The 12,089-nt window shown below is 43.0% G+C and overlaps 1 long non-coding RNA gene across 1 annotated transcript in view; it reads right to left on the reverse strand.

Moving 5' to 3' along the window:
* The window catches only part of LOC143695183 (uncharacterized), a 31,830-nt gene extending 19,963 nt beyond the window's left edge, over positions 1–11,867 (reverse strand). The window contains exon 1 of the long non-coding RNA XR_013184187.1: positions 11,743–11,867. This is a non-coding gene — a long non-coding RNA (uncharacterized LOC143695183). The remainder of the gene's footprint in view (positions 1–11,742) is intronic.
* Positions 11,868–12,089: the final 222 nt, after the last annotated feature.

Genomic DNA, 12,089 nt, shown 5'->3' on the forward strand with positions numbered 1-12,089 from the left:
ACTTACAATTAATAGTCTGGAAAAAGACATCTTGAGAAAGTAAAATAAGTGGCACAAAGAGGAGGAGGGTTTCCAAGCAACTGCTTCATTTTCATTTTAAGCCCATGCTGCAGGAGTGTTAGCAGCAACTTAAGGGGCTAGTCTCATCCCCAGCCTGCAGGAGAGTGAGGAAACTAGGTTAGAAACAGTATTTTCTTGCATATAACCTCAGATTAACATACAACAGGAGGGATCAAAAGGAGCAGGATTTTAAATTATTGTGCCCTCAGTTAATTTCTAGATTCAATACCTCCCCCAGTCAGCAAATGTATTTGTACGGCCAAGTTACATTCCCACTGTTTTGTTGCAAATCCTCTGCTCCCCAGATCTTAAAATAGGGAAGAGAATTATAAAGAAAAAGCAAGCATAAGTGTTGCCTTTTCTTAGCAAGCACCTCCTGAAGAGCTCCCTTCCCAGCCCTGTTCCCACTGGTGCTGGCTCAGCGTGCCAACCTCACACTGCCCAAGCTACTCTTGCTCAGTCACCACTTATTGTTTCTTGGCCTTCTTTTTGCTAAACTGCACCTTAGAAATATCACAAGCCCAGTCCCATATTTCAAGATCAGGCACCTAAAGAAGTCCTCTGATTTTTCAGGAGCTGCTGTGCATTGTCAGCAAAGCAGGAGGACTTGCAGGCACCCTGAATGCCCTGGAAATCAGGACGCTTTAGGCTGTGCTCCTGCTCTCAGCTTTTTCAGTTTTTCCTCCACCCAGTGGCCACTAACAGAAGCAAATCACCTAATAGAATACACTGTACTACCACTCTATTCACTGAAATACTCTGTCAGCATGGCAGTAGTCTATTGTTCTCTGGACTGCTACTTACACAACACCACTGTGTTCCTCTGTTATGGCATCAAGTAGAGGATTACACTATGGAAAACATTAGTATGACATGTAGGTGACAGAAAGAGAGAAAAACACACTGGTTTTGGGGATGGACACAGGACCAGATGAAAATATTATATCCCCACAAGGTCTAGTAATATAGATACAGTCAAAAACAGTAGTTGCTGCCATTGACAGAAAAGGAAAAAAAGTCAAAATGGATTCAAAACTATTGCCATGATCTAAGGCACAGAAATCTGCATTCATTCATATAAATCAAGCAGCTGATGAAATCTCCTGACCAGTTTCCTGCTGGTACTGCAAAAACACAGATTTCTTGACAGCTGTCTGCCCCACCTGAGCAGATGTGATGAGCTGCAGATCTGGGCTCCAGCACAGAGCTCCTGCAGGACACACAGTGGGGAGGAGCCCTCTTTGGTCTGGATACAGACTGCCATCAAACCCTTTGGTAATTATAGTCTAATTTTGGATTTTAATATTCAGCCAGAGAATTGAAAAATGCTGTGCTTCTGTAGATGATGAGAGCATGTTACCTGAGCCAGCTGGCAAAAATGTGAAGTTGCATTTATGTTTCATTACTAATAGCTACTGAATTGACTCTGTAATTGAACCTTTAGGGGTATTTGCAAGACATATTCCATACAGTACACTAAAAAGCAGTTTTGCTTGCCACTAGCAGGGCTGCACAGAAATGCAAACACATATATGCAGGTTTACCTGCACGTTTAAAAACATTGACACCCCTACACTTAAATGCCGGATAAACATCTCCAGGAGGATTCAGGACTAGAGAAGCAGCCACCAGGTTACATAATTTACACATTAAGACAAAAAATACCAGGCAGAGTGGTACAAAAGTACAGCATACTACCACTTGCTGATTGAAAAGTACAATTTTAATTATTTTTAAATTGATTCAAGCTTTGGTCTGCATCTATTTGACTGTGTCACCAGTGCAGGGCAACTGATGCTGGTGATCTGCTCCCCTCTGCACACCAGGTGCTTGCTCTGCAGAGTCAGCCCCTTAATCCACTTTTTGACCAAAGAGGATGTTTCAGCTGGGCACTTGAGCACAACACACAAGTGCCCACTTTGCCCAGCATCATGAGGTAGCCCATTTCCACAGCTTGCAGCACTGCTCACTGCTGCCAGGACCTTTGAAGGCTCCATTTGCTCAAGGCTCTCTTGTTGGAAGCCCCACTGCTACAGAGCATGAAGAGCAAATAAGGGTTGGAAATACAATACCACAGATTAAACCTCTCTCTGTTTGAAAGAATGATTGAGTCTTGCCAGAGTGTTTGCCCAGCTCTGCCCATAAAGATTTAACCTTGTTTGCTGTTTCTCCCTCACCTTGAGTCTGTGGTTTATGGCAAGCAGGGAAGGTAGAAGGGTGGGGGTAGCCCAGTATCTCTGTGGTCCTCAGAGTGCTTTAAGGCAACATCATAAAAGGGATCAGGGACAGAGCTCTTAGCCATGACCCCTCTCTGCAAACAAAGCAGGAATTACTGAGCAATAGTGTCATTCACAGTATTTTCCCCTTGAAAGTACCTCTGCAAGAGCCACCACACTTGGGCAGAGCAGGCAGCTGTGTCCCCAGGCAAGGGAGCAGAGCCACAGGCACACAGGGCTCCATGGCTGACCTGGCACTCCCCCCCTGCCCCACGGGGCTGCAGACCTGCCACAAAGCCCCATCAATTATGTTGATTGAGCAATTTTCAGTATTTCTCTGGCTGACAGCAGCAGTGGTGCTCTGTCTGCCAGCTCTTGGCTAGACAAAGCAGATTTAGTGTCCCCCATCTGGTAGTTGAACTCTGTGTGCAATCTGCATGCAGCCACAGCCAGCACTCAAACTGGGACCTCGTGAGGTCCTGGCAGGGCTGGTACCAGGTACAAGGGGTGCTGTGGCAAACCCATCTCCCTGGGAAGCAATTCTGCACCTGTGAGGAGCAGTAGTGCTGACAGAAATATAACCCTAAAATGTAGCTAGCCAGCATTGCAGAAAAAGAGTTTTAACAGCTATGCAGATTAGGAAAACCACAGATCTGGCAGTGCTTCTGGGGACTTGTTTACACTTAATAGTAAATGCTGGTTACTAGTAATATCTTGTTTAAAATACAAGGCTATTTAAGAGGCAGCTATTGATAGTTTACTGTGCTAAGATGAAGGCATTATTGCCAGAATTTTGCATTTAAATAAGCCATCATGCCCTATAAAAATCCTAGCTATTGCCTTTAGGCTGTTGCTTTGAATCTGGCTCAAATCAGTAATGACCAAAAGCAGTCACTGTGTGAGGATGCTCAGTGACACGAACACCCTGAGCTCACAGGTACAGCCTCTCTGGGGTTTGAGCACCTTGCCACAGGGCTGACACCCATCTCTGTGGCTGTCCTCAGAGGAGGTGTGTCATTCCACCACCCCAGCAGCCAGGACACACACCTGTTAGCCTGATGTCACCCTCACTCCCTATGCTTGAGCCTGAAATTACCTGAAACTCATTTCTTCAAACAAGTCCCAGTTCTCCCCCCAAGGGTCAGTTTGTTCTGTTCATCCTCCTCTGCTGTACTTCGTGCATGGCATGTCCCAGCTGGGGACATGCAACCAGAAACAACAACTCTCACCTGCCCATGCCCTGCCAGCAGGGTCTCTCCACCTCCACTCATTCCTTACACTTAGGGCAAGATGCTATCCAGACATGGAAGTAAATTACCCTAAATTTGGACCCCTTCACCAATAAAACTGTAGCAAAACACTGAACCTGAAGTACACCTCAGAAAGCTGCCTCCCTCTTTCCACACTGGCCAAGCAAATCCACTGTAGCAGGGCTCTGCCCAATCATCCAAAGGCAGCCTGAACCCCCACGGGTGTTTCTGCCCTGCATTGCACCTCTGGGCTCCTGAGGCTCAGTGCATGCTGCAGCTTTCCCTGTTCATGTTCTCAGGGCAGTGGGATGTGCAGCTTCCCTGCACAAGGGAGCTCCCTACCAGCTGCTCATCCTTCATCACTGCTCGATTCAGGCCTTCTCAGAGAGCACATGGAACCTGCAGGTACTCATAAAAAACACCTGATCTCATTTCACCCCTATTTCAGATTTTCTAATTCATTTCAATTAATTCATGATTTTTCTTAAACTCGTCACATATTCTACTTGGACACCCTATCAGCTCAACATAGTTATAGTTACAGAGATACATAGAGTATATAGTTATAGAGCAATGTGGTGTCCTCCCTGATCAGAGCAGGGATGAGCACAGCCAAGGCCAGGCAGCACTGGAAGACAAGACTGAGAGCTTACACAGAGCAGCAGCAACCTCTGGAATCCTCTGACCTGGGTGTACAGTGAAATCCTCTTGCATCTTCAGGGGTTCCTTCAGAGTCAATGACAGCCTGAAGTTTAAATACACCCATAAAAGCAAACCATTAGCAGCTTGGACCTCCCAGTGACTGGATTGGGCCTCCCAGAGACCGGCTCCTCACCATCCAGGAGCTCAGTTACATGTCCAAGCACTTGCTGTCATCTGCTTAACTCTTCCCCACACTAAGTTTAAAGCAGGTGGGTGATTCTTACGACATTTGCACACATATGCATTGCAGAGCACACCCCTGAATTTTCTGCTCTTCTAGCTGACAGCATGCTCTTCATTTACCTACAAGAAGGAATATTTCAGAGGCCAAGGTCTGCACAAGCTGGAAGGGGCCTCTGCTGCCAGGCAGCTGGGCTGTGCTGTGGCTGTGCCAGCACGCTGGGACCAGGCTGTCATTAGTGCAGCCAGAGCACCAGGCACTGCAAATCCATCATGCCAGTTTATTCTCTGTGAGGCACCAGCAGCTCAGCCTGCTCTGGAGCAAGCCCACCAGACAGGCAGGCAGAGAAGGAGGCAGCACTGGATCTTCCACCTCGTCTTATCCCTAATTAGCTGGGGGATGATGGCTGCTCTGTCTCTGCTGGTGCTCTTCAGGATTTAAATAGATGCTGTCTGCCTGCCATGCCTGCATGGTTTTAGGCCAGCAATAATTGCAGGTATGAAAAATATCCCAAGGAAAATCTGTGTGAGATTCATAATAATAGCAAAAAATTAAAACCAAAATGGCAAGTGTTCCAATATTCTACAGTAAGCACTTGTTCCTTAATGTGAAACAATCAAACATTTAAAATATGCAGGGACACACACACAATTTGTATGTATAAACATACATTATTTAGATCAGCTGAATTCTCAAGAGCTGCAAATAGTCCATGAATTATTCTGTAATTTATCCTTCCCCCATCTGAGAATATGCTTGCACCAAAAGATTTTTTTTTCAATTAAAATTCATTATGTTAGCATCCCAAGCAGGCAGCCAAAAGAACACAGAGGGACTGGCAGGTATGACCCACGGGCTTTGTGTGTCAGTCTGCTCCCAGACATCATTTTCTCCATCAGTCCCTCAAGGCACAAGCAGAAAGCAGGCTCTGAGCCAGCTGAGCATTTCTGTTCACACACAGCTCCCAGGCAGCACCTTTTCACAGGCACCTCAAACTCTGCTGCAGACTGGGACCAGCAGGAGCCTCCTGTGCACGCCCCACTGGCCTGATCCAAAACCAAGGAGTAACTGGGATCGGCTGCTCCTCTCTGCTGTGAGACCTGGGGACAACAAATGCCTTTCACTTCTCTGAATTTGCATGTTAGACCACCACTCAGAACTGATTTTAAATGTAAAGTTCCTGCTGCACACAAACAACCAAGTTTCCTTAGCTCTGTCAGTCACACAGTGATGGTTTCTCCTGTAGCATGGTTGCCCCGGACTGGATCCTGCACAACACCAGGGAAACCACAAATATCTGTATTTATTCTGGAGGTTGTGGATTTTCTGCTCATTTCACTTTTGCTCTTGGAGCTTCTGGAGGCTTCTCTTAATAATTATTTTTTTTAAATAATTAGTTTTTTCTCTTATCTGTGATGCATAAAAAACTTGTGAAGGAACTAAATAAATTATAGAGGAGGGAAAATATTTTGATATTAAAAAGTTAATAATTTGTCTATCTTAAAAAAAAACCAAACCTATGAAAACTCATGCAATTATAGCTGCAAAAGAAGATGAAAGAAGAAATGTCAAGCCAGGCTGGTTCAGGTCCAATATCCTGCTTTTTGCACTAACACCTGTTGAATCCAAATGCTTAGAAACAAATTCTTCTAAAAATTAAATGCCTTTGACTCGCTGAGCCATGTTTCACTTTCCTGTCCTTGAAATCCCCAAGGAGTTGTCTAGGGAAAAAAGGGGGAGGGGAAGAGCAACAGCAGACTTAGTTATTTTTAAATATTACCACAAAAAATCGCCAAGTAGAAATCTGAGAATATTCAAAGCTTCCCAGACCTTTGTACAACATTTTAAAACCCAAAGGGAAAAGCAAAACAAAAAGAAGTGGTAGAAGCTAATTTTCAAGTTTCCTTAACAGGTCACCTTTGAGATGAAGTCCCAGATTTCCTCAACATAATATGGTCTGAAAATACATTATTATGATACTGATGGTTTCTTTTCAAACCAGCAGTGCCAGAAATTAAATTAGGGCTGTTACTCTCCAAAATACTGCTGAAGCACCCAGTCCAAAGTCTTGCTTTCTTGTAAAAAATTATGAACAAAATAAAAACTCCTGTCCCAAATACAAGGGGTTCTGCCTCTTGGAATAAAACACAGCCATTGCTCTTAGTCCTGCAGAGACCCTTCCTATCAGCACACACAGTCCCCTGCATGGCATTTTCAGCTATTACTTCTTGTAAGTAACCCAATGCATTTTGTGTAGCAGGAGCCCCACAAAGATACATTAAAAAAGCAATTTGAAGAGTTCACCCAGAAATATTGTTCTTAACTTCATATTTAAAGCCTCAGTTGGGGACTTGGTTAGAATTTCAGGCTCATTTAAAGAAAGAAATTCAGTAATCCACATGGAGCATCACAGTTACACTGAAAGTAGCTTCAAAATCTTGCTGAATAGCACTATGACAATCTTATGGCTTTTGCACTCTTACAAACCTACTGCTTGTGTTGGCCCACAGTCTGACAAGGCCTCTTGGCCCCACTTCCACACTGCAACAAAATCCAAACTGTTCAGACCCTACACAGCTCAACTCCTGTCCCTGCACCCCTTACAAAGCCAAAGATACCTCTTAGGTGTCCCAGTGCCCCTGCCCACCCATGAACTGATTTTCCAGTCCTGTATCAGATCATTGCTTGGCTGCACCTCCTGTGCATCATGACAAGAATCTCTGAACCAAATCAACTGCTGTATTTGAAAATTATGTGGAGGGATTTTGGGGTTGTTTTTGTTTTAGCTCTGGCAATGAAAGTCAGTGAGAGTACAACTTGCATCATCAGAATGTCAGGTAAGAACTTGAATGAGATAACAAAAAGCAATGCCTTGCATTGCTCAAAACCATGATCTCCCATAATTTATAGTAGAAACAGCAAGCTAGACTGTGAAGGGGGTCTGTATGCAAACCCTACATTTTCCAGTTCTTCCCTGAATTATTATTTGTTACATGTTCCATTTCTGCTTTCTGAGCAAAGCAGCCTGACTGGCTAAAGGCAGTTCAGACTCCCAACAAGGACTAGGACCCAAACTGTGAATAGAAAACACATCAATCATAAGCACCCCTAGAAATTATTTATCTATTTATATCTTTACTCTTTATGAGATTAGACATGGAATCATCTTCAAAAGAGAGGTAGGGCAGAATCCTCCCCTCCCAAAAAATAAATAAAGGACTTCAGTTCACAGCCTGAACATCTCCCTTTTATTGTGTTCTGCTGCTCCCTGAGATGGCCAGCAATGCCCAGCTGATCACATCTGATCTGTATAAAACACCAGCTTTACCTGACACTGTTTTGTCTGAGGGGAGCTCTCTAAATTAATTCCACAGGCTCAGAGCTCTGACAGCTCTTTTTTGATCTTCTCTGCTGCTTCTCCACGCTTTCAGGGATGCTTAAACCCAGTAAGAACAGCCCAAAATGAATGGCAACTCTTCTGATAACACTGTCCCCATTGCTGTGGGCACTGAATTCCCCTTACACAACAGCCACAGGTAAATCAGGGCACCACACTGCCAAAATTAGGAGCACTGCAAGTTTGGGGTTTTTTACCCCCACTTCTTTTCTATCCAAGTCTAGAACACATTGTGAGCCTGTGTGCCACTAAGCCAAATCTCTGCAGCCTTTTCTCAAGCAGGAGTGCAGAGCTGCAGGGCAAGCACCACGGAGCTCTGGGTGCCAGAACCACCCAGCACCCACAGCCCCTTTGGGGCAGGAGAGGTGGCAGCACAAAACCCACAGTGACAGAGCCCTTCTCATGCCAGGGTGGCTTTGCTGTTCACTGATATATAAAACATGCATTAAAAAAAAATTTAAAAAATAAAAAAACCTTTGCCACTGTGTCCACATAATTTCTCTCTCTATCCTGAAAAAGCTTTTAAATTTTCAAGAAAACCTCTCATCCACGGAAATTAGCATATAGCCATATTTCAGATATTCAAAATAAAAAAAGCTGTTTCATCCAGGTAATCCTGGCCACACCACCAAATATTTCTCAGTGAATTAGACCCTTCTCCAGTAGGAAAGGCGTGAAATAGATTTTCCTGATTTTCCTGTTCTCATTTGGTTCAGGATTGGGTTTTGTCTCATTTCAGACCCCCTTGAGGATTCATTAGGTTGAGGGTGGGAAGCACACAGTGCTTAAAAGGAAAGCATTTTCCTGCTAAGGCTAATAGCCAGCATTTCTAAACTTGGGCCAGCCAGATCACAGTGGGCGATTACAGAAAATCCATGACATGCTAGAGCCGGAGCTGAAGAAGTTCAGTTTAGCTGAATTTCACACCATGTCAGAGTCCTATTTGCAGCTTAGAAAATGAATTTAATAAAGCTTTTCTGCTGTAACATGGAGTGTCAGCTAGCAGATTCTCTGACACCTGCTGCTCTTTGAGTCTGATACCATATTGCAGCATAATGTGGTCTAAAATTAGACTTCACACAACACACCAGGTTTCAATCTTTCAGAAAATAATTCTGTTCAGCACCTTTCATTCCCTAACAGGGCTTTGGGACACATGTCCTTTCTTTCGTGCCCCCTCCTGGATTAGCACTTGGAATTTTTTTTAGCAAAGGTTTGAACCATTTGTAAAAAAGAAAAATAAAAACAAACCAAAACTGAAATAGTTTCATTTTCACTTGATTGCAAACTATACCATGAAGAAATATACTTGCCAACTTATACAGTTGCTTCCTACCTGCACCCCCACAGACCAGAGATAGCATAAAGCTGGAAGGCTTTCAACTTTGGGTGCAGAGAATTATTGTCTGAGAAGGAAAAATATTCCAAGCTGAAATGACAGACGGGTGTTTGAATATCTATTTCAAGACTGAGAAGCAGCTACAGGAAGAAGCCAATGACAGCTCCACAGGATAATGCAATTTTTCTGTATAAATTTCTCTCATTACCAAAGAAAAGAATTAACTTGAACTATTTCTTTCTCTAATCAAGATACATTTTTGTATCTTTTTGTATAATTGTATTTAAATGCAATTAAGTGGTAGTTCATTCCTTTTATAGAGTACTGACTGCAATTAATGCTAACGTTTATTCTAAATATTAATTAGATTCTTTTAAAGTATGCCGAGCCTTTAAATGCTAAGTTGGCTGCAAAACCTAGAGCTCAGCTAAAATCACCTAGGAAGCTTCTTTCACAAGACAAATGCCTGTCTTGTCTTTCCCAGCTACCTGCAACATCTTTAAGACAATGTGGAGCTTATGTACACAGCATGAATAGCATTTCACTGCCAAGAAATCTAGCATTGATTGGTGGGCTCCAACAGAGACATCAGTAGTTTTTCAAAGAATTTTTAAGAGGCAAAAATAAAATTTTTAAAAACCTGAGCATAAGGTGTAGACCTTAAAATGTATGGAATTTACTGTGGCAGAAAAATTACAGCTTTTCACTACCAAGAAATGGCTCTGAGATATCCAATGGAATTAGTGACCTTGTTCTCATCCTAGGAATTACAATCGATCTACTTTTTGTATCAAAATTAAATTGCTTCCCAAGTTAGAATGCAACATCCTGTGTCAGCTTGCAAATGAGCTGGAGTGAGAAAGCAAACAGATCACAAACACTTAACTTTACAAATATAAATAGCATGCAGATTGAAGCAAATAAGATGTCCAGTGGGGGGGAAAAAAAAAATCTAACTTCCCCCTGTTTCAACTGAATGTCCAGAATATTGTTTTGTACAGGACACCACCCATAGGAGTAAAACTGAATCTGACTGACTGCCTTGGCCAATTCATAAAGTCTTCCTTCACCAAATGTGTTGGAGAAGTGAACCCCCCTCTGTGGCAGCAGCAGGAGGGAGAGCAGGGAAGAGCTGCACTCAGACCCTGAGGAGCACCTGGAGCAGCACAGGGAGCTGTGGCCTCTCCCCCTGTGCCCTACAGCAGTGCCACTGGCTGACAAACAAAGCCAAACCAAAGGTTTCAAATCAAAATACACCCTTCAAACTGTCATCTCCTCGCCCCTCTCACTAAACATATTTTTGTCAGATATTGCTGTTTCCATTCAAAACGTGGGTGAAGACTGAAATTTTCTTCAGCACCAGTATGTGCTGTAATGCCTGCTAACTACTAACCCCTTCCTGAAAAACTCCATGGGGCTGAGCAGAAGCTGATGAGAAAGGAGAGCATAAAACATCTATACATCTCATTTTGTTTAACTAGCTTGACATCTTCTTCAAAATGCCATCTACATACTGAAACAAAGGAACCATCCTAATGGGTACATTAAAATAACAGCTCCTCCCATCAATCTCCATTTACACCCATCCATATGGAGAAAAAACTTGATAATCTCAACAGAGAGAAGCTTCTCCAAGCATTCTTGGAGTATTCTCAGGCTATTCAGCCCATGAAATTTACATCTATGAACATACCCATACAATTTTAGAGATAATATTCATTAGGCTCATCAAAACTATTTGGTCTCATTTCTGTGTTGGAGGTACAGATGCTTATTTACAGCTCAATTAAACTTAAAAAAAAAAATCCAACAACTTTAAATTGCTATGACCTGCCTGTCTCAGAGGTATTCTACAAGTACTGAAAATGCTAGTGCCAAAGGCTTTCAGAAATACCAATAATCCAGAATCTGTGTGTTTGGTAACCTGGGCTGTAGCCAAGCCAGAGTCAGTCCTCCTTCCTACTTTGCATGACCTTTTGTTCCCCTGATGTATCTCTCTATAAACCAAGGGTATGACTAACCAGGCACGTAGGTGGCTTGTGAGAATTGTTCATTAATAAAAACTTACATTTGCAAAATAATGAACATTTTCAGTACCCTGTAAATCTTCAGATTCATATAAATGAGGCTATTTTAAATTTTGAAATGCCATACATAAAAATTCTAAGATAAGATGGTCTAAGAAAGGCATATGAAACACCTTGTCATTTGGGACAGGTTTGGGGCCTGAAGAGGAAAACCTGTCTGCACTAATTCCTGAAGTTTGGGCAGTAGCTCATTAGTGTTGGTTTATGGCCATCCAAAGCTGATGAAATACTTATTCATAAATTATTTCTCTTTTATTTTAATGTTATTTCATGAAAACCATCTATTACATTCTGCTTGCTTATGGTGCTAGTTTGCATTTTAATCTGTTTTAATAATTTCAAACACTGTGATCAAGAGAGAAGTAAATTAAGAGGGTAGACCAGGACAGGCACAGCCCTGTCATACAAACCCTTAACTGATCCCAGGCTGAAATCATGCTTACATACCAAGCACCCCCAGGGCAATGAGAATGATCTCACTGTCCTGAGGCACCAAATATTTCCACTCACCTCTCCCTGTGCCAGCCTGCAGCCCAGGCTGTGCTGGGTGATTCCCTGGGACACAGAGTGGTGTGAAGGAGTAGCTGGTGCTGGAGGACACAGCCAACGCAAGAGGATGCTCAGCATTCCTGCAGCAAGGCACAGCAGAGACAGAGTACGAGGGGGTGGTGAGGAGAGGAAATTGTGAAAGCTATTCACAGGCATTGCCAGTGCAGAATATTTTTATATCCCTCTCAACTTTGAAACAAGTGATATATTGCTTCATGTATGTTCAATGTTCCCAGACCCAGAAGGACCTGAAAGCCAGCCCTGAAAGAACAAAACCTGCCTGGAGCTAAAGGTAGCAGTACTGAAAT

Source organism: Agelaius phoeniceus, chromosome 13 (assembly GCF_051311805.1).
Source record: "Agelaius phoeniceus isolate bAgePho1 chromosome 13, bAgePho1.hap1, whole genome shotgun sequence".
NCBI classification, from domain to species: Eukaryota; Metazoa; Chordata; class Aves; order Passeriformes; family Icteridae; genus Agelaius; species Agelaius phoeniceus.